General features: G+C 37.8%; 1 long non-coding RNA gene across 3 annotated transcripts in view; it reads right to left on the bottom strand.

Annotated features, from left to right (window-relative positions):
* The window catches only part of LOC140616019 (uncharacterized), a 43,401-nt gene that overhangs the window by 19,146 nt on the left and 718 nt on the right, over positions 1-23,537 (bottom strand). The window lies entirely within an intron of this gene.

Genomic DNA, 23,537 nt, shown 5'->3' with positions numbered 1-23,537 from the left:
GGGGAAAAAAAGGAATGAAAAAGGTAGAACAGAATATTCAAGAATTGTGAGACAATTAGAGTAACATACACATAATGGAAACAGAAGTAGAAGAAAAAGAGAAGGAACAGAAGAAATATTTGAAACAATAATAACTGCAAATTTCCCCAAATCAATGATAGACAACAAACCACATATCTAGGAAAGTCAGAGAACACCAAGCAGGATTTTTTAAAAAAAAATCCATGCTTAGGCATATCATACTCAAGCTGCAGAATATGAAAGAAAAACTATTTAAAGAAGCCTGAGAGGGAAATTGCCTAACCTATAGAGGAGGAAGGATAAAAATTAAAATGAGCTTTTCTTCAGTAACCATGCAAGCAAAAGAAAGTGGAGTATAATATTTAAAGTGTGAAAGAAAAAAAAAAAACCACCAACCTCGAATTCTGTGGCCAGCAAAATTATCCTTTAAAAGAAAAGAGAAATGAAGACTTTTTCAGGTAAACAAAAGCAGAGAACTTGTTGCCAGTAGCCTTGGCTTGCAAGATATGTTTTTAAAAATTCTTCAGAAAGAAGGAAAATGATTTAGGTCAGAAATTCAGATCTGTATTAAAGAAAGGAAGAGTATTAAAGAAGGAATAAATGAAGCTAAATTAAAATGTTTTATTTTACTTATTCCTACTTGATCAAAAAGATAGTTTGTTTAAAATAACAATAGCGGGCGGCCTGGGTGGCTCAGCAGTTTAGCACCGCCTTCAGCCCAGGGCCTGATCCTGGGGACCCGGGATGGAGTCCCAGGTTGGGTTCCCTGCATGGAGCCTGCTTCTCCCTCTGCCTGTGTCTCTGCCTCTCTCTCTCTCTCTCTCTCTCTCTCTCTGTCTCTCGTGAATAAATAAATAAAATCTTAAAAAATAAAAATAAAATAACAATAGCAACAAAGTATTCAGTGATGATAACTTTTTGAAGAGTGAAATAAATGAAGGCAATGTTATATGGGATAGAAGGGAGGAAATGGTACTACACTACTGTAATGTAGTTACACTACCTGTGAAGTGACAGTACTATTAGAAAAAGGACACGGGGCTGGTTTTAAGTGAATATTATAAACTCAAGTGCAACTACTAAAGAAAGTAAAAAAAAATAAAGCATATGCTACCAGAGAATAAAAAATGGAATCACATAAAATGCCCAGTTAAATTCATAGAAGCCAGAAAAAGAGAAGTCAAAAACAAGAAACAAAGGCAATGAATAGAGACAGTAATAAATATGGTAAGTATTAAATCCAACTATATGAACAATAATTTAAAACATCAATGGTCTGAATACACCAACTAAAAGAGACTGTTATAGTGGGTAAAAACAAACAACATCCACTATATGATGTCTTCAAGAGAGAGATAGAGGGGCAATTTAGACACAGGTAGAAAAAAGTAAAGGCATAGAGAAAAACACAACATGCTAATACTAACACTAGAAAAGTGGAATATTTATATTAATTTCAGATAAAACAGAATCCAGGGTAAGGAAAATTATGAGTTACAAAGGGGCAATATATGATAAAAAAAAAACCAACAACAGTCAATTCTCCAAGAAGACAACAATCCTTAATGTACATGCACCTAACAACAGTATCATAATACATGTGAGGAAATTCTAGGAGAAAGAGATGAATCCACAATTACAGCTGAATTCTTCATTGGGACTTCTCTCACTAAGGGATAGATCCATTAGGCAAAAATCAGTAAGGACATACTTGAACTCAACAACTGCATCAATAAACTGCATCTAACTGATATCTATAGATTACTTGATCCAAACAGCAGAATACACATTTTTATCAAGCTCTCATGGAACATTCACCATGATAGACCACATTCTGAGCAATAAAACATCCCTTAGCAAATTTGTTTTTAAAGATTTTATTTGTTTATTCATGAGAGATACAGAGGACAGGCAGAGATACAGGCAGAGGGAGAAGCAGGCTCCCTGCAGGGAGCCCAATGCGGGGACTCAATCCCACGCACCCCCCGCCCCATGACCTGAGCCAAAGGCAGACACTCAACCACTGAGCCACCCAGGTGTCCCAGGATTGCTATTATTTAAACAAATGAACAAACAAAATGAAATAACAACATGGGCAAACGTGGAGAAACTGGAACACTTGTGCAGTGCTAGTGTGAATGTAAAATGGTTGCACCATTACAGAAAATCATGTGGCAGTTCCTGAAAAAAAATTTAAAATAGAACTATCATAGGACACAGCAATTCCATTTATGAATATATACCTGGAAGAAATAAGAGCAGGGACTTGAACAGGTATTAGTAAACCCATGTCCACAGTATTACTCACATAAGCAAAAATTTGGAAGTGTTTCAAATGTCCACAAACAAAAGAATGTATAAACAAAATTTGGTATATATAGACATAGGATGTTATTTAGCTTTAAAAGGGAATAAATTCTGACACACACTACAACATGGAAGAAGCTTGAAGACATTATGCTAAATTAATAAACCTCTCACAGAAAGACAAATACTGTAAGGATTCCACTTATATAACTAGGACAGTCAAATTCATAGAGATAGATAGTAGAACATAGGGATGCCTGGGTGGCTCAGTCAGTTGAGTGTCTGCCTTTGGCTCAGGTCATGATCCAGGGGTCATGGGATCGGACCCCACATTAGGCTCTCTGCTCAGTGGGGAGCCTGCTTCTCCCTCTTCCTCTGCCTGCCATTCCACCTGCTTTTGCTCTCTCTGTCAAATAAATAAATAAAATATTTCAAAAAAGAAAGTAGAACATTGGTCATCCAGGATAGGGAGGGAAAAATAGGTAGTCACTGTTAAACACATATAAAGCTTCAGTATGTGAGAGTGAAAAAAATTCTAAAGATCAATGATAGTGCTGGTTGCACAATAATGTAAATGTACTTATACCACTGAAATGTACGTTTTAAAATGGTTAAAATGTCAAACTTTATGTACATTTTACCACAATTTTTAAAAAGATGAGCTCATAGTAGAATAGGGTGGGCTTCTAATCCAATATAACCACTGTCCTTATAAGAAGCCATCCCTATGAAGATACAGAATATAGGGAGAATGTCAAGTATTGCAAGCCTAGGAACACCTGGGGCCACCAGAAGCTGGACAAGGCAAGGAAGGATCATCTCCTAGAGGCTTCAGAGGGAGCCTTGCCCTACTAACACCCCAATTTCAGACTTCTAGCCCCCTAAACTATGAAAGAATAAAATTCTGTTGTCTTAAGGAAAAAAAAATGTATTTCCACAAGAGTCAGTAAATACTGTATATAAATATGTAAGGCTTCTTATCTTGCCAGTAAAGTTATGGACTGGATGTTTATGTCCCTCCCAAATTTATTTGTTGAACCCCCTAACCCACAATTAGGAGGTGGGGCCTTTTGGAGGTGATTAGGTTTAGATAAGGTCATGAGGGTAGAGCCCCCATAATGTTATTAGCGTCCTTATACAAAGTGGAAGGGACACCAAAGCTCCCTCTCTATTTGCACACACCAAGGAAAAGCCATGTGAGCACAGAGTGAGATGGCAGCTGTCCATAAGCCGGAAAGAGGGCCCTCCCCAAGAACCAAATCTGTCAGTACTTTGATCTTGGAATTCCTAACCTCCAGCAGAGTTAAGAAATAAATGTTTGCTGTTGAAGCCACACACCCACCCAGTGATATTTTGTTATAGCAGACTAAGACAATGTCTTCTTGTTAGAGTAGACTAAGACAATGTCCACTTTAGAAAAAGCCACATCATGAATCAAGCAAATTGCTGGCATTGCACCAGGTGTATTTGTTTTAGTTTGCCAAAATTAAAAAAATAGAATACAAAAAATAAATAGTACATATATACTGTGTCTAAAAGATAAAAGCAAAGTAAAGTATGAAGATAAGCTGCAGGATTGTAAGGAGTCACACCTGGACCTGGACCCATTCCTTAGAGGACTGATGTACAAACTATTAGTGATTTAGACTGAGACACAAGGACCCAACTTTTCAAAATATGGAAAAATGTTCCCAGTCATGAAACATATGATGATAACTAGGACTTCAGTTTTTATGTTGGAGAATACTTCTCTTTTCTCTCCCCCACCCCATTCCATTCCTTGCTACTTAAAGGTTAATTTTCTCACTTCTCAAGGGATTAATGTGGTTCAAATGGAGAGAACTCATAAGCAATTTCAGGTTTGAGGCGTACAAATACATCAGTGTTCATGTGTTGGGTGGGTGTCTGTTGCTGGGTGATTGTTTTTGGTAATGTTGCCTAAATGTGGTTCAAGACTTCTTCAGAAATATTTACTTTTCCTGTTTATATTCTACTAGTCTGTGTCCTGCATGAGGAGGTGATTTTAATGTTTGTAATTCCACATAGCAATGAGTCATACTGAATGTTTTTAGCCAAGAAAATTATTGCAGGAAACTTCTGTTCATTTTCCTGAGCATTGAATTACAAGAAATAAATTATTTCTCCTGGAACAGAACAGTTTTAAGTACACAACAAAATTGAGTAAAGATACAGAGTTCCCATATACCTCCTGACCTCCTATACACATAGCTATCAACATCCTACACCAGAGTAGTACAACTTGTTACACTCAATGACCCTACATTAACACATTGTTATCAACCAAAGTTCATAATTTGCATGAAGGTTCACTCTTGGTGTTGTACCTTCTATGCGTTCTGGCACACGTATAATGACATGTATTCACCGTAACAGTACCAAACAGAATAATTGCACTGCCCTAAAATTCCTGTTTCCTATTCATTCCTCCTTCCTTCCCAACTATTGGCAACTACTGATCTTTTTACTATCTCCCTAGCATTGCCTTTTCCAAAATGTCACATAGTTGGACTCATACATTATGCAGCCTTTTCAGATTGGCTTCTTTCACTTAGTAATATGCCATTTAAATTTCTTTTAATTTAAGATTAAAATTAAATCTTAAATTAACCCAGTGCCTGGCTGGGTCAATCAGTAAAGCATGCAACTCTTGATCTCAGGGTTGTGATTTTAAGCCCTATGATGGGTGTAAGCTTACTTAAAATTTTTTTCTCCATGTCTTTTTTTTTTTTTTTAAGATTTTATCTACTTGAGAGAGCACAAGCAAGGGAAGAGGCAGATGCAGAGGGAGAACAGACTCCCCACTGAGTAGGGAGCCTGACACAGGGTTTGACCTCAGGACCTGAGATCATGACCTGAGCCAAAGGCAGATGCTTAACCGACTGCTTAACCGACTGAGCTCAAGCTATCAGTCAGTGCCCCTCTTCTTGTTTTTCATGGCTTGATAGCTCATTTTTTTCATATTGCTGAATGATCTTCCATTGTCTGGGTGTACCACGGTTTATTTATCTGTTCACCTACTGAAGGACATTTTGGTTGCTTGCAAGCTTTGGCTATTATATACAAGGCTGCTTGCTATAAACAACCATGTGCAGGTTACGTTTTCAACTCATTTGGGTGAATGCCAAGAAGTGCAATTGCTGGATTGTGTGGTAAGAGAATGTTTAGTTTTGTATGAAACTGTCAAACTGTCTTCCATTTTTTGTGTTCCCATCACCAATGAATGATAGTTCCTGTGGTTGCACATCCTCACCAGCATTTGGTGTTGCTGGTGTTTTGGACATTCACCATTTTAACAGATATGTAGTGAAATCTCATTGTTATTTTAATGTGAAACTTTAGTGACATGATATTGAATATCTTTCCATATACTTATCATCTATATATCTCCTTTGGTAAGGTGTCTGTTCAGATATATTACCCATGTTTTAGCTGTATTGTTTATGTTCTTATTGTTGAGTTTAAGAATTTTTTGTATATCTTAAGAGTCCTTTATCAGATGTGTCTTTAAAAATACTTTCTCCTAGTCTGTGGCCTATCATCTCATTTTTTTGATAATGTCTTTTATGGATCAATTTTTATTTTACTTTTTTTAAAATTTTTATTTATTTGTGATAGTCACAGAGAGAGAGAATGAGGCAGAGACACAGGCAGAGGGAGAAGCAGGCTCCATGCACCGGGAGCCCGACGTGGGATTCGATCCCGGGTCTCCAGGATCGCGCCCTGGGCCAAAGGCAGGCGCCAAACCGCTGCGCCACCCAGGGATCCCAACAATTTTTATTTTAATGATATCCAGCTTATTATTGTTTTTTCATGGATTGGTGTTGTATCTAAAAAGTCATCACATTCCTAAGGTTAGCTAGGTGCTGGATCCCATCAAATGCTTTTTCTGGATCATTTGATAGAATCCTATGTTTTTTTTCTTTAGCATGTTGGTATGGTGGATTACGTTGAGTAATTTTCAAATATTGAACTGGCCTTCTGTTCCTGGGATAAATCCCACTTGGTCATGGTATATGATATTTTTTTATGTATTATTTGATTATATTTGCTAATGTTGTGGGGGGAGTGCATCTTCCAAGAGATGTTGGCCTATAGTTGTCCTTTCTTATCTTTGTTTGGTCTTGATATTAGAATAATGCTGACCTCATAGACTGAGTTAGGAAGTATTTGTTCTATTTCTATCTTTTGCAAGAGATTGTAGAGAATTGGTAGATTTTTCTTTAAATGTTTGATAGAATTTACCAGTGAATCCATCTGGGGCTGGTGCTTTATGTTTTTCAAAGTAATCAATTATTGATTCAATTTTAAAAATGGATCTAGGTCTATTTAGATTGTCTATTTATTCTCCTGTGAGTTTTGATGGGTTGTTTCTTTCAAGAAATTGGACCATTTTATCTAAATTATCCAATTTATGAACATACTGTTTTTCATAGCAGTCACTTATTATCCTTGTGACATCCATGGGATCCGTAGTTTTGTCTTTTATTTCTGATATTACTAGTTCATGTCTTCCATTTTTCTCAATTTGGCTTGAGGCTTATTGATTGCATTTATCTTTTAAAAGAACAAGCTTTTGGTTTTATTGATGTTCTCCATTGATATCTTGTTTTCAAATTCATTGATTTCCACTCTAATTTTTTTTTTACTTCTGCTTACTTTGGATTGAATTTGCTCTTTTTATAGTTTCTAAGATAAAATCTCAGAAAATTAATTTTAGATTTATCTTCTTCTCTAATATTTGAATTTCATAGTATAAATTTCCCTCCATGCTTGGCTTTTACTCCATCCCACAAACTTGGTTGTTTTTTCATTTTCTTTTTTTGATATTTTATTCACTTGTGTGAGAGAGAGAGCACAAGAGAGCGAGCAAGCACAAGTGGGGAGAAAAGCAGAGGGAGAGGGAGAAGCAGGCTGTTTATGTCTGCCCATTACAGATATTCAGTTCAGTGATGGTGGTGTTGACTTCAACTATGTCCTTACTTATTTTCTGCCTAATGGATCAGTCCATTACTGATATAGAGGGCTGTTGATGTGTTCAGCTATAATAGTGCATTTCTATTTTCTTGCATTTCTATCAGTCTTTACTTCACATGTGTTGACACTCTGTTGTTAGGTGCAAAAACATTACATATTGTTATTTTCAAGAATCAACCCCTTTGTCATTATCTGATGCCCCTTATTCCTGATAACTTTTCTTGCTCTGAAGTCTGCTGTCTGAAATATTGCCGCTCCCATTTTCATATTAATGTTAACATTAATATTTTTTAAATCTATATGTGTTCTTATATTTAAAGTTGGCTTCCTGTAGACAACAAATAGTTGGGTCTTGCACTTGAATTCACTATGACAGTCTCTATCTTTTAATTAGTGTATTTAGACTATCAATGTTTATTGATACAGTTAGATTAATACCAATCATATTTGTTACTGTTTTCTATTTGTTGCCAGTGTTGTTTCTATTTTTTGTCTTTCATTTTTTTCTGCAATTTATGATTTTAATTATTTTAAAATTATTCCATTTATTCTCTTTTCTTAGTAAATCCACTTTCAAATAACACTATATCATTTTGGAGGTACTGAAAGTAACTTAAAATAACAGTATTTCTAATTCCTTAATCCTGTCCCTTGTGTTATTTCTATCATTCACTTATACCTAGAAGGTAATCACTGAATTTGTTATTTTGAACAAACTGTTATCTGCTGAATAGTTAAGAATAAGAAAAATAAAGGGCCCCTGGGTGGCCCAGTCAGTTAAGCACCCAACTCTTGATTCCTATTCAGGCTATAATCTCAGAGTTGTGAGACTGACCCCTGCATTAGGCTCCATGCTTAGCTTGCCCTCCTCCTCGCCCTCCCTCTAAAAAATTTTAGAAAAATAATATTTTTTATTTTATCTTCACTTATTCCTTCTCTAATGCTCTTCCTTTTTAAATGCAGGTCTAAGTTTTTGACCTATATCATTTTCCTCCTTTCTGAATAACTTCTTTTAACATTTTTTAAAAAGATTTTATTTATTTATTCATAAAAGACACAGACAGAGGCAGAGACACAGGCAGAGGGAGAAGAAGCAGGCTCCTCACAGGGACTCAATCCCAGGACCCTGGGATCATGCCCTGAACTGAAGGCATATATTCAACCACTGAGCCACCCAGGTGTTTCCAACTTTTAACATTTTTTGCAAGGCAGGACCACTGCCAACAAATTCTTTCAGTTTCTGTTTGCCTGAGAAAGATTTATTTTCCTTCACTTTTGAAAGATAATTTTCCTGGATATAAAATTCTAGGTTGGTAGTTTTTTTCTCTCAAAATGTGCAATATTTTATTCTACTTTCTTTTTCCTTGAATGCTTTCTGAGGAGAAATCAGATGTAATTCTTATCTTTGTTCCTCTAGAGGCAAGATTTTTTTCTTCATCTTTGTCTTTCCACAGTTTGAATATGATATGCCTAGGTGTAGTCTTACTTTGGCATTTATCCTGCTTAGTGTTCTCTGAGACTCTTTGATCTGTGGTTTGCTATCTAACATTAATTTTGGGAAACTCAGTCACTATTACTTTTTTTTTTTTAAGATTTTATTTTTTATAAAGATTTTATTTTTTATTTTTAAATATTTTATTTATTTATTTTAAATATTTTATTTATTTTTTATTTTATTTATTTATTTTATCTTTATATAAAGATCACGCCCTCAGCCGAAAGCAGGCCTAAATCACTGAGCCACCCAGGGATCCCCAGTCATTATTACTTTAAATATTTCTATTGCTTTCTCCCTTTCTTCCACTTCTGATATTCCCATTGTATGTATATTACACCTTTTGTAGTTGTCTGATGGTTCTTGGATCTTTCTTTTCTCTTTGCTTTTCAGTTTTGGAAGTCTCTACTGACATATCCTCAAACTCGTGTTCTTTCCTCAGCCATATCTGGTGTATTAATAAGGTTATCAAGACATTCTTCATTTATGTTAACAGTATTTTTGGTCTCTAACATTTCTTTTTTATTCTTTCTTTTAATTTCCATTTATTTCTTATATTATCTACATGTTTTTGCATGTTGTCTGTTTTTTTCTACTAAAATTCTTAGTTATCTTAAATTGCTGGTTTGATAATTCCAACATCACTTCTATACCTGACTCTGATACTTGCACTGTCTTTTTAAACTGTGCTTTTTATATTGGGATTTTGTTCTGTTGCCTTCTAGTATGCCTTATAATTTTTTGTTTAGGGATCCCTGTGTGGCTCAGTGTTTTAGCACCTGCCTTCAGCTCAGGGCGTGATCCTGGAGTCCCGGGATCGAGTCCCATGTCGGGCTCCCTGCATGGAGCCTGCTTCTCCCTCTGCCCGTGTCTCTGCCTCTCTGTGTGTCTCTCATGAATATATAAATAAAATCTAAAATATATTTGTTTTCAATAATCAGAATTTAAAAAAAATTTTTTTGCTTAAAGCAGGACATGATTTGCTTTGTGCTAGGTAAAAGAAAGTGTGGTAAATAAGCCTTAGCTATGTGGGTGGTAAGGTGTCAGGGGAGAGGAAACTGTTCTATAGACCTATGATTAGGTCTCAGTCTTATAGTGAACCTGTGCCCCTGAGTCATAAACTTCACAAGTGCTTCTCAGTAGCACCCTCCCCAAACTTGAGTGGGACAGGATGGCTAGAGGGAGCAGAAGTTGGGTATTTTCCTTCCCCATGTTAGATTCTAATAATACCCCCAAAAGATTAGGTTCTGGGAAAATATTTTCTCTAACTTGTGGCGGTTTTGGGGTATTGACAGTTTGAGGAGATCCAAAAATGTGCAGGAAGGAAGGGGTAGGGTCAGGGGCCAGAGCACAGGGTATGCTCTGAGTAGGGTTAAGGGCTCTGTCCAATTTTCCATGACTAGGGCCATGCCTATCCTGGGTCTCATGCTGTATCTAATGCATTTCTGGGGTTAGAGCACTCCACTGCCTCTAATTTTAATTTTCAGCTGTTAGTAACCTGTAATCCTATGTTTTGAGTATTATCCTGGAGTCTACAGGAATCATGACACTAAAAAAAAAAAATCCGGAAAGGACGTAAAATTTTTCATGATATAAGGCAACAAATATAGCCCAAAACCTAGAGGTTTGTAAAATCAATTAATTTTTCCCACTGTTAGACAAGGAGCTTAAATCTCAGGAACAGAAGTTCTGTATTATTAATATTACCTTGACCATTTTGTTTTCCATCATGATGGACATAAACAAAGCAGGAGACTTTCTTTACCAATGGACTATATAAGATACACTGCAAGGTTCTTCTGTTCACCATGACTTCTGATATTCAGGTATAAGTACTGGAGAGGTGTGCCACAGGACAGGCATTTATCAAAGGAATTAATTCCCTAAAACCCTCTTTTCCCTCAAAAGAAGAATAATCTTTCTTTGGAGGGAATTCAGAAGAAATCAGAACCAAAAATAAAAGAAGAAGGAGAATACAAGGAGGGGAAGGAGAGGGGAAAAAAAAGAAAGATAGGTAGATTAAGCTTCAGAAGAAAAATGCAAGTCCCATGAAGGTGAAGCCTTGAAGCAGGTTTCTGAAGGGGAGAGATGAGAAAGAAGTACTTCAGAAAGCAATAGAAGGGAACAAAACTTCAAATGTCCTACCCTGATACTGGTTCCGAAGGAAATATTTGCTTGTAGGTCTCTGCTCCACTAAGCTGTGATTCTTTTTCTGCCTGTTCATCTCTCCTAACTTTGTGGTAGCAATTTGTCCTTTGATCTCAATTCTCTGGTAGACCTAAGGATTGTTGATTGTTCAGCTTTTTACTTGTTTTTAGGATACAGTGATGACTTCCAAGCTACTTTTAGGCTGACTGAAAATACAGAGCCATTTAAAAGGGAAGAGTGAGGAGGGGAGGAAGGTGTTGGGGTAGGAGGATCCTAGGTTTGCCTCATTCTATGAATAAAACTAGATAATTATCACATCATCTGAAATACCCTGGAAACTGACCTGAAGACTGGCAGAAAAAACTCCACAACTAAAGGCAGAGAAGAGGGCATCCCGGGTGGCTCAGCAGTTTAGTGCCGCCTTCAGCCCAGGGACTGATCCTGGAGACCTGGGATCAAGTCCCATGTCGGGCTCCCTGCATGGAGCCTGCTTCTCCCTGTGCCTGTGCCTCTGCCTCTGTGTCTCTCATGAACAAATAAATAAAATCTTTTTAAAAAATAAATAAAGGTAGAGAATAGGTCCTATCAAAGGAGGTAGGAAGCAGGGTGCCTGGGTGGCTCAGCTGGTTAAGCATCTGCCTTCAGCTCAGGTCATGATCCCAGGGTTCTGGGATCGAATCCTGAATTATTCTCCCTGCTCAGCAGAGAGTCTGTTTCTCCATCTCCCTCTGCTCATGCTCTCTCTCAAATAAATATGTAAAAAAATGTTTTAAAAGGTAGGAAGCACAATTGGGGAGAGAAAGGGATCATGGCTTCCATGGTGAGGAGGGAGCCACAGTCATTAGAGAAGGGAGAGAGATGGACTAGCAAACACAGGAGTGCACAAATCACCAGAGCAGTTGGCTTAGAAGGTGGGAGGGGCCAAATTTCATGACTTCTTGAAACCAGTGGGGCTTAAAGCCTGGAATTTTAAAGGTTGATAGGCTTGGCTTTGATAGAGTCTGGGAGGCATTGGGACTGCTCTTGAGGAAGGCAGGGAGAAAAGCTTGCAGACATATAGTACAGAAACAGCAAACTGAAGAGCACCTGGGGCATACAGTGGGGAAGCAAATCTCAAAGAGGCAGCATTCACAGAGAAACCCCTCCAGGAACAAAGGAACTGGTAGGTACTATTTCCTTCACCTGTCCCTTAGCATAAGCTCAGGGCCACCTGTGGGACCCCGTGCAGACCACTCGCTACTTAACTTGCCTACACCAAGGCTCTACCTCCCTGTGCTCCATTGGAACCATGCTTCCCAGTTATGTTTGCCTCAGTCCCATCAGGTCTTTTGCTCCAAAGACTGACCCAAATCTCTGCCACAATGCATCTCCCAACCCAGAGGTTTTGGAGGGCTTCCATTCCGGTGACAGTGGCAACAGATCTCATTTCACAAGTAGACCAGAGCACACATAATCTTAAAACTTGCCACATTCAGGCCAGAAACCAAACAGTATCCACAACAGGTAGAGAGAGTTTCAGATGTCTAGCCTCAAGGATAAAACAGCCAGGACAGCAGCAGAGCACATTCAGCATACATTAGAGACACTCTCTGAAGCACCAAGCCCTAGGAAAGAGGGCTCACTACACAGAATGGCACTACAAGGCTCTCTTCATCATAAGGCCATCACCCTCAAGAACAGGAGACTTTCTGACACAGAGAAACAGGCACAGAAACTTAGACAAAATGAGAAGACAGAGAAGTTAGTTCCAAATGAAAGAACAGGACAAAGTCATGGCCAGAATCTAAGTGAAATAGATATAAGTAACATGCTTGATGGAGTATTTAAAGCAATGATCATAAGGATACTCATGACTTGAGAAAAGAGTGGAAGACATCAGTGAGATCCTTAACACAGAGATTAAAAAACCAATCAGAGATGGAGAGTGCAATAAACAAAATTAGAAAAACACTTGGTGCAACAGACAGCAAGCTTGAAGAAGCAGAGGAATGAATGAATGATCTAGAAGACAGAGTAATGGAAAATAATCAAGCTGAATGAAAGAGAAAAATGCAAAATAAGAATAGACTTAGGGTGACTCAGTGACTCTATTAAATGTAGTAACACTGGTATTACAGGACTCCCAAAAGAAGAGAGAGAAAAGGGGGCAGAAAATTTATTTGAAGAAATAATAACTGACAACTTCCCACATCTAGGGAAGGAAATAGATATCCAGATCTGGGAAACTCCAACAAAATCAACAAAAGCAGATCCACACCAAGACATATTGTAATTAAATTGGCAAAATACAATGAATACAAGAAAAAAATTAAAAGCAGCAAGACAAAAGAAGACAGTAACACACAAGGAAAACTTGATAAGCCTATCAGGGTTTTTTCAGCAGAAACATTCCAAGCCAGTAGGAAGCGGCATGATATATTAAAAGTGCTGAATGGGAAAAATCTTCAGCCAAGAGTACACTATCTAGAAACGCCATTATTCAAAACAGAAGGAAAGATAAAGAGTTTCCTAGACAAACAAAAACTAAAGGAGTTCATGACCACTAAACCAACCCTGCAAGAAATGTTAAGGGAGACTCTGAGTGGAAAGACTCAAATGACAGTATCATGCTAAGAAACACAAAAGGAGTAAAAATGAATATTTCTGTGAAAAAAATCAGTCAAGGAACTCACAAAATAAAACAATGTAAAATATGACACCATATATCTAAAATGTGATGGAGGAGTCAAGAATGGTTTCAAACTTAAATGACTACTGGGATCCCTGGGTGGCGCAGCGGTTTGGCGCCTGCCTTTGGCCCAGGGCGCGATCCTGGAGACCCGGGATCGAATCCCACGTCAGGCTCCCGGTGCATGGAGCCTGCTTCTCCCTCTGCCTGTGTCTCTGCCTCTCTCTCTCTCTCTCTGTGTGACTATCATAAATAAATAAAAAATTAAAAAAAAAACTTAAATGACTACTAACTTAATCTAGACTGCTATTTACAGAAGATGTTATATATACACCTAATGGTAACCCCAAGTCAGAAACACTAATAAATATGTGAAGAATAAAGAGAAAGAAATATGAATGTATCATTGAAGAAAAATGGTGACCATGAAAGAGAGAAAGACAAGAAAGGATTGGAGAAAATCTTCAGAAACAATAAAAAAAGAAGTAAATGGCACTAAATACATATCTATCAATAATTACTTTGAATGTAAATGAACTAAACACTCCAATCAAAAGGCATAGGATGATAGAATGACAGAATGGATTAAAAAAAACAAGACCCATCTGTATGCTGCCTGTAAGAGACTCATTTTAGAACTAAGAACACCTACAGATTGAAACTGAGGGGATGGAGAAATATCTATCATGCAAATAGATGTCAAAAGAAAGCTGGAGAAGCAATACTTTATATTTGACAAAACAGACTTTAAAACAAAGAGACAAAAAATAAAAAATAAAAAAAAATAAAATAAAACAAAGAGACAAAAAGGACACTATCTAGGGGGACACTATGACAATCCAAAAAGAACACATAACAATCATAAGTATTTATGCACTCAACATGGGAGCATTCACTTACATAAAACAAAGGATAACAAACATAAAGGAACTAATTGAAAATGAAACAATAATAGTAGGGGACTTTAATATCCCACTTATATCAGTGGACAGATCATCTAAACAGAAAAATCAACAAGGAAACAATGGCTTTAAATGACACACTAGACTAGATGGAATTAACAGATATATCAAGAACAAAATAGCAGAATATACATTCTTTTCAAGTGCACATGGAACATTCTCCAGAACAGATCACATATGAGGCCACAAACAAGCCTCAACAAATTCAAAATCAAAGTCATACCATACATCTTCTCTGACCACAATGCTTTGAAACTAAGAGTCAGCCATAAGAAAAAAAATCTGGAAAGACCACAAATACACGGAGGTTAAATAGCATGCTGCTAAACAATGAAGGGGTCGACCAGGAAATAAAAGAAGAAATTTAAAAAGTATATGGAAACAAATGAAAATGAAAACACAATGGCCCAAAACCTTTGGGGTGCAGCAAAGGTGGTTCTAAGAGGGAAGCTTATAGCAATACAGGCCTACCTCAAGAAGCAAGAAAAATCGCAAGTAAACAACCTAACCTTATACCTAAAAGAGGTACAAAAAAAAAAAAAAACAAAACCTAAAACCAGTAGAAAGACAGAAATAATAAAGCTCAGAGCACAAATAAATGATATACAAACTAAAAACAACAACAACAAAAAAACAATTGAACAGATCAATGAAACCAGGAGCTGATTCTTTGAAAAGAATCAATAAATTCAAAAGACCTCTAGCCAGACTTATCAAGAAAAAAACAGAAAGTACTCAAAATAAATAAAGTCACAAATGACAGAAGAAAAAAATTAAAAAAACAGAAATACAAGCAATTATCAGAGAATATTATGAAAAACTACATGCAACAAACTGGACAGCCTAGACGTGAGTAAATTCCTAGAAACATAAACTACCAAAACCGAAACGGGAAGGAACAGAAAATTTGAACAGACCAACAAACAGCAAGGAAACTGAATCAGTAATCAAAAAACTGCCAACAAACAAAAGTCCAGGACCAGATGGATTCACAGGTAAATTCTAGCATTGATAGAAGAGTTAATACCTATTCTTCCAAACTATTCCAAAAAATAGAAAAGGAAGGAAAACTCCCAAATTCATTCAATGAGACTAGCATTACCCTGATACCAAAACCAGATGAAAACCTACAAAAAGGGGATCCCAGGTGGCTCAGCAGTTGAGCATCTGCCTCCAGCTCAGGGTGTGATCCCAGAGTCCTGGGATCAAGTCCCACATCGGGATCCCTGCAGGGAGCCTGCTTCTCCCTCTGCCTGTGTCTCTGCCTCTCTCTCTCTCTCTGTGTCTCTCATGAATAAATAACATCTTAAAAAAATAAAAAAGAAAACCCTGCAAAAAAAAAAAAAAAAAAAAGAGCGAACTACAGGCCAATATCTCTGATGAACATAGATGCAAAAATTCTCAACAAAATACTAGCAAACTGAATCCAACAATTCATTAAAAAAAAAAATCATTCACCACGATCAGGTGGGATTTATTCATGGATGGCAAGGATGATTCGATATTCATAAATCAATCATCATGATTTATCACAACAATAAGAGAAAGGATAAAAACCTTATGATCACTTCAACAGACACAGAAAAAGCATTTGACAAGGTACAACATCCATTCATGATAAAAAACCCTCAACAAAGTGGGTTTAGAGAGAACATACCTCATCATAATAAAGGTCATATATGAAAAATCCACAGCTAACATCCTCCTCCATGAGGAAAAACTGAGAGCTTTTCCTTTACAGTCAGGAACAAGAAAAAGATGTCCACTTTCACCACTGGTATTCAACGTAGTACTGGAAGTCCTAGCTACAATGATCAGATAATAAAAAGAAACAAAAGGCATCCAAATCAGTAAGAAAGGAGTAAAACCCTTACTATTGGCAGATGACATGATATTATATACAGAAAACCTGAATGACTTTACCAAAAAAACTGCTAGAACTGATAAACAAATTCAGAAAAGTTGCAAGATACAAAATCAATGCACAGAAATCTTTTGTTGCATTTCTTTTTTTTTGTTGCATTTCTATACACCAATAATGAAGCAGCAGAAAGAGAAACTACAAAAACAATTCCATTTACAATTGCACCAAAAATAAGATACCTAGGAATAAACATAATCAAAAAGATTAAAGACCTATACTCTGAAAAGTATAAAACACTGATGAAATAAATTGAAGATGACACAAAGAAATGGAAAGACACTCCATGCTCATGGATTGGAAGAACAAATATTGTTAAAATGTCTATACTACCCAAAGCAGTCTACACATTTAATGGAATCCCTATCAAAATGTCAACAGCATTTTTCACAGAACCAGAACAAAAAAATCCTAAAATTTGTATGGAACCACAAAAGATACCAAATAGTCAAAGCAATCTTTAAAAAGAAGAGCAAAGCTGGAGGCATCACAGTTCTGAACTTCAAGTTATATTACAAACTGTAGTAATCAAAAGAGTAAGGTACTAGCACAAAGACAGATTAATATAATAGAATCAAAAATTGAAAAATAGAGGCACCTGGATGGCTCACTCAGTTAAAAGTCCAACTCTTAGAGTCAGCTCATGTCATGATCCCATGGGTCATTGGATCGAGCCCTGTGACTGGCTCCATGCTCAACCGGGAGTCTGCTTGAAGATTGTCTCCCTCTGCCCAATGCCCTCAAATACATAAATAAATCTTAAAAAAAGAAAGCAAGCCCTAAAATAAACCTATAATTATATGATTAATTTATTTTTGACAAAGCAGGAAAGAAGATGCAATGGGGAAAAAGTCTCTTCCAACAAATGGCGCTGGGAAAACTGGACAGCAACATGCAGAAGAATGAAACCTTCTTACATAACACACAAAAATAATTTCAAAATGGATTAAAGACCTCAATATGAGACTGAAACCATAAAATTCCTAGAAGAGAGCACAAGCAGTAACTTCTGTGACATTGGCCATACCAACTTTTTCTAGATATGTCTCCTGAGGCAAGGAAAACAGAAGGTCAAACGAACTACTGGAACTACATCAAAATAAAAAGCTTCTGCGGGGATCCCTGGGTGGCACAGCGGTTTGGCGCCTGCCTTTGGCCCAGGGCGCGATCCTGGAGACCCAGGATCGAATCCCACATCAGGCTCCCGGTGCATGGAGCCTGCTTCTCCCTCTGCCTGTGTCTCTGCCTCTCTCTCTCTCTCTCTATCTGTGACTATCATAAATAAATTAAAAATTAAAAAAAATAAAAATAAAAAGCTTCTGCAAAGGAAACAATGAACAAAACTAAAAGGCAACCTAAGGAATAGGAAAACATAGTTACCAATGACACATCTTATAAAGGGATAGTATCAAAATACACAAAGAATTTATATAACTCGACACCCAAAAACAAATAATCCAATTAAAAAGGGTCAGAAGACATGAACAAACATCTCTCTGAGGAAGATATACAGATGGCCAACAGACACGTGAAAAGATGCCCAATATAACTCATCATCAGGGAAATACAAATCAAAACTACAATGAGATATAATCTCACACCTGTCAGAATGGTTAAAATCAACAACACAAAAAACAACAAATGCTGCCAAGGATGGGGAAAAAAAGGAACTCTCATGTACTGTTGGTGGGAATGCAAACTGGTGTAGTGACTATGGAAAACAGTATGGAGTTTTCTCAAAAAGTTAAAAATAGAATTACCTTATGATCCAGCAATCACCCTAATGAGTATTGATCCAAAGAATACAGAAACATTAATTCAAAGGAATACATGCATGCCTATGTTTATAACAGCATTATTCATATGATAGCCAAGATACGGAAGCAGACCAGGTGTCATCAGCTGATGAATAGATAGACGTGTGGATAACAAAGTATTACTCAGCCATAAAAAAGAATGAAATCTTGCTATTTGCAATGACATGAATGGAACTAGACAGTTTAATGCTAAGCAAAATAAGTCAGAGAAAAATACCATATGATTTCACTCGTGTAATTTAAGAAACAAAACAAGTGAGCAAAGGGAAAAAGGACAGAGAGAAAGAGACAAACCAAGAAACAGACTCTTAACTATAGAGAACTGAAGGGAGAGGGGAGAGGGGTGGGTGAACTAGGTGGTGGGGATTAAGGAGTGTGCTTATAATGAGCACTGGGTATTGTATGAAGTGTTGAATCATTATATTGTACACCTGAAGCTAATATAACACTGTATGTTAATTGGAATTAAAATGAAAAACTTTAAATTTTTAAAAATTTAAATAAATAAATAAAAGGGAAGAGTAAAAGACAATGAGCTTATAAAGGGATAAATTATTTGGAGTGAAATTGAACAGCTTCGTAAATGGTCACTGAGGCATTCTAGATCATTATGAATGGGTAGATAGCAACAACCTCCTGTGATTTGCATTCTTTGAAGAGAGACGCTAGGGGAGTTCCCACAGCTGTAATTGCTTTAACTGCTCTGAGTATGTAAATTTAGTATATTAAATTTAGAAGCATTTCAGCTCAAACCAGGTAAGAAACATTAAGTCATTCAAATAAATAAAAGATTTAATTATTCTACTTATATATTTGGGTAAATGTTTTTATGATCTAAAGGATAGGCCTTGATGACTTTGTTTCTTCAAACTCATGGTTTGATTAAATTCATTCATTTATTCATTCAACAAACTCCTTATAGGTGTGCACACACTGTGCTAGAAACAAACAAAATTAAGAACATCACCCTTGCCAGCAGGGCACTTAACCTAGTTAGAGAGATAGGCCATAAATGGAAACTCAGAAAACAATGTGGGACATGAAATGATAGAGAGGTATACAGATATAGAAAGAGAAGAAAAGACACCCAATCCAGCATGGAGAGGGAAGGAAGGAAGGAAGGAAGGAAGGAAGGAAGGAAGGAAGGAAGGGAGGGAGGGAGGGAGGGAGGGAGGGAGGAAGGAAGGGAAGGAGGGAGGGAGGGAGGAAGGGAGGGAGGGAGGGAGGGAGGAAGGAAGGAAGAAAGGAAGGAAAGAAGGAAAGAAGGAAGGAAGGAAGGAGGGAAGGAAGAAGAAAGAGATCAAGAAAGGCTTCTAGAACATAGTGGTACCTGAACAGAATATTAACAAGCCTGGCTTCTCTTCCTATAAACCTCATAGATAATAAATAATGTATTCTTTTATTTCTCCTTTAGCCAAGTCCTAAAGGCTGTGAATTCAAGAGATAAGAACTAGAAATAACTGGATAATGTAAGAGGGCATGCACATTTCTACAAAAATAATAAGGCATCCCCAAACAAGCAGGAGAGGTGACATGGAGCACTGTGCAGTTTAATAGAGGTGATGCAGTGTTTGAAGCCTCTGTGATCTGTGCACATTATCGCAGGAGTGAGGCTGCTAAAGCGTCTGATCAAAAACATATTGGGGCATCAGTAAATAAATATCATTGCCATAAAATGATATGGTGATAGGTAGCATTTTATTCTTCAGACTCCCCAGGACTAAAGAGCTTCTGCAATCACTCACACATCTACAGCAGATACTACCTTCAGAATCAGGAAATGGACACTAGAATAAAAACCATAAGACCATAGTGTAAAATGTTTAATTGACAGAGAAGGAAATCTCAGAGGGAAACCTGTTTGCCTGAGGTCATGCTATTTACTGAAATGAAACCAGGATGCAGATCTCCATCATTTATTTATTCATTTAAAAATCAGGGATCCCTGGGTGGCTCAGCAGTTTAGCGCTTGCCTTCAGCGCAGGGCATGATCCTGGAGACCCGGGATCGAGTCCTACATCAGGCTCCCTGGATGGAGCCTGCTTCTCCCTCTGTGTCTCTGCCTCTCTGTCTCTCTGTGTGTGTGTCTCTCATGAATAAATAAATAAAATCTTTTAAAAAAATTAAATGATACCTAAGTCCCTGGCTATGTGCTGGGTACAGAGTATGAAATTTAGACTCAGTGATATGTCCCTACTCTCTCCCACCCAACCTCCTGCCACATATTTCATATGGTTTCACTCATAAATACTTTAGATGTATCTTCAAAATATAAATACCTTCAATAAATCACACCCTGTATTATTTCATTCAAAATAATTTGCTGAATATCTCAAATATCCAGTTAATATTGAAAGTATCTAGTTACCACTGATGAGTTTATATGATTTTTCATGCAAATTGGATCCGTGTTAGATCAATAACAATGTACAATAAAAGCATCTCTGTACCATTATTTGTTGAAGAAACAAGGTCATTAACTAGAATTCCCCAGTCTGGATTTTGCTGATTGCAACCTCAGTTTTCATTTAATATGTACCTCCACCTTCTGAATTTTTTAACTTCCACAAACTAGTTTCTAGATCTAGTAACTTGATCACATTCAGGTTCCGTTTTTTGGATAAAAATACTTCATGGTAGCTCTGTGTACTTGCTATCACATTACTTCAGGAGATATGCAATGTCTGGTTATCTTTCTATGACGTTCAGGTGAATCAGCAGATGTCATCAAACTGATCCATCCGTTCTAAAAAGAGTGCTATGTTACATAGGATGTCTAGAGAGGGCCTTTAGCTGTGACCTAAAAGATGAAAAGGAGCCAGTGGTGCAGAGTAGAGGAAGAGTGTAGCAGATGGAGGCCCTGGGATGAGAAAGAGCCTATCATAAACCCAGCTGTCCCTCTCAGGATCAGTGGAGTTTTTATTTCTATTCTCCACTACTCCCAGTAGCTCCCCCAATTTCCAAAAGCTACAAGTGAAGAACCCTCTGCTTAGAGGTTTCAGGAACCTAGTGGCACTTCCAGGTGCAAGTGGCCATAAGTACATAACTTTGCTCTCCTGAAAATGCTTAGGAGCAAGACTACTTTGACTTAGAGACCTAGCTGAGAAGACAACCTGGTCTCTCTCATGACACAAAGCAACCAGCCATTTTATTGAGTATGATTGCATGGCAGAAACGTGCTTCTTAAGGTACAAGGGTGCCCGTTAAAGTGGTAAGGATAGATTTTAATCAGTAATATACTATTCCAATAGGGAAAGCTGCCAGTGCAAATTTAACTCAACTTCTTTATACAGAGGTGACTAGGCTTTTCAAAGAAATAAGGGAATAGGCAGGAGAGTGAGGGGGGTCTCAGTAGAATCAGGGCAGTGATAAATTACAAAAAGCTGTAAGGAGAGATGGTCCCTGTGAAACCCATCTGAGTTTGCAAACTGACTTGTAGAAATTAGTCTCCCTCTTCCACGGAGGCTGGAAGACAGGAGCCCCATCTTCAGGTGTTGGCTGGAACAGACAGTAAAATTTTTTGACAACCTTGAGTTTTCTGGGGCAGCTCTTTGACGGAGACTAGGGTCATCCTAGGGATGTGATCTTGAGCGGTTAAAAACTATGGTAGCGGGATCCCTGGGTGGCTCAGCAGTTTGGCGCATACCTTCGGCCCAGGGCGTGATCCTAGAGTCCCGGGCGTATCAGGCTTCCTTCATGGAGCCTGCTTCTCCCTCTGCCTGTGTCTCTGCCTCTCTCTGTCTCTCATGAATAAATAAATAAATACGTCTTTAAAAAAAAAAAAACTATGGTAGTGTTTGTTCAGGTCTTTATAGGTCAAGGTTGACAGGTCTCGTCAAGAAGAGGGTTCAGAGAAACTAGAGTGTGGTCAAGGAGAGATTTTTTTTTTTTTTTTGTCAGTTGCTGTAAGTTATCAAACGGGATATTGACCTGAAAATGCTTGAAGGAATGTAAGACAACAGTATCAGATGACACGTTCATTCATATAACCAATCATATCCCTTCCCCTCCTTCAAAATGCTTATTAAGATTCTTCATTGCAACTGAGTTCCAACTACTAAACATTCTGCCATTCAGGGATAATGATGTGGGAAGCAAAGGCAGAAGAAGAACAATTATTAAATTTCCTTACTACTTACAGCCCATTGACAAGTCCTTGAAACAGGCAGAGTGACATTCCTCTAGGGACTCAACTGCCTCGATGCTGACACTTTGCTAAGGGCAAAAGGCAATCGTAGCCCGACCCCCAGGACCCTGTAGGTCTTCTGTAACCTATAAAAATGCCTTTGGAAGCTCCCTTTATCTCTAACCCTCCCCCCAAGATATAGGTTAGGAATCATCCTCCAAGCATATGACCCAATGATAGACATCAGAAGGGTCTCATGACTGATGGTTTACTAAACAATAATAAGCGACCTTTCCTAACAAAAGCTAGACCCCTCAGGGTCCTAGAAACCTTGTTTCCAAAATACCTTAGAGGTTCCTTCTGTTCCTAACTCCCTCAGAACTTGCAAGCATATAATGGGTCACTCTTCATGACCCCAGTGCAGTTCCTTCTGCCCATGGGTCCTGTCCCCTTGCTTTAATAAAACCGCTTTTTTGCACCAAAGATGCCTCAAGAATTCTTTCGTGGCCCTCAGCTTCAAACCCTATCTTTCCTATATCATTAACACTATACTACGTGCCCGGTATTTTACATACAAAACATTTCCTTTAAGCAGATTAGGGGACCTGCGGGTGGCTCAGCTGTTGAGCATCTGCCTTTGGCTCAGGCTGTGATCCCGGGTCCTGGGATCGAGTCCCACATTGGCCTCCCCTCATGGGGCCTGCTTCTCCCTCTACCTGTATCTCTGCCTCTCTCTCTGTGTCTCTCTCATGAATAAGTAAATAAAATCTTAAAAAAAAATAAAAAATAAACAGAAGATTAGATACTTGACCAAGGTCATACAGCCAGTGGGCGGAAGAGGCCAGACTCATACCCAACTCTGGTTGAGCTGGTGACCCAGTTCCATTAAACATGAAACGCCTTTCATCTTTTAAATCATTCAACTAAAAAAGAAAAAAGAAAAACCAATTTATTCTTCACACACTGGACAGGTTCACGGCTCGGAAGACTTTCCGTAACAATCTTACATACGTGAGCTCTCAGTCATCCTAACAAGATTCTAAGTTACTGGAGGGGCAAGGGTCAAGCTGTGCACCT

Source organism: Canis lupus, chromosome 24 (genome assembly GCF_048164855.1).
Source record: "Canis lupus baileyi chromosome 24, mCanLup2.hap1, whole genome shotgun sequence".
Classification (NCBI taxonomy): domain Eukaryota; kingdom Metazoa; phylum Chordata; class Mammalia; order Carnivora; family Canidae; genus Canis; species Canis lupus.
This window is presented reverse-complemented; position numbering and strand designations above follow the sequence as displayed.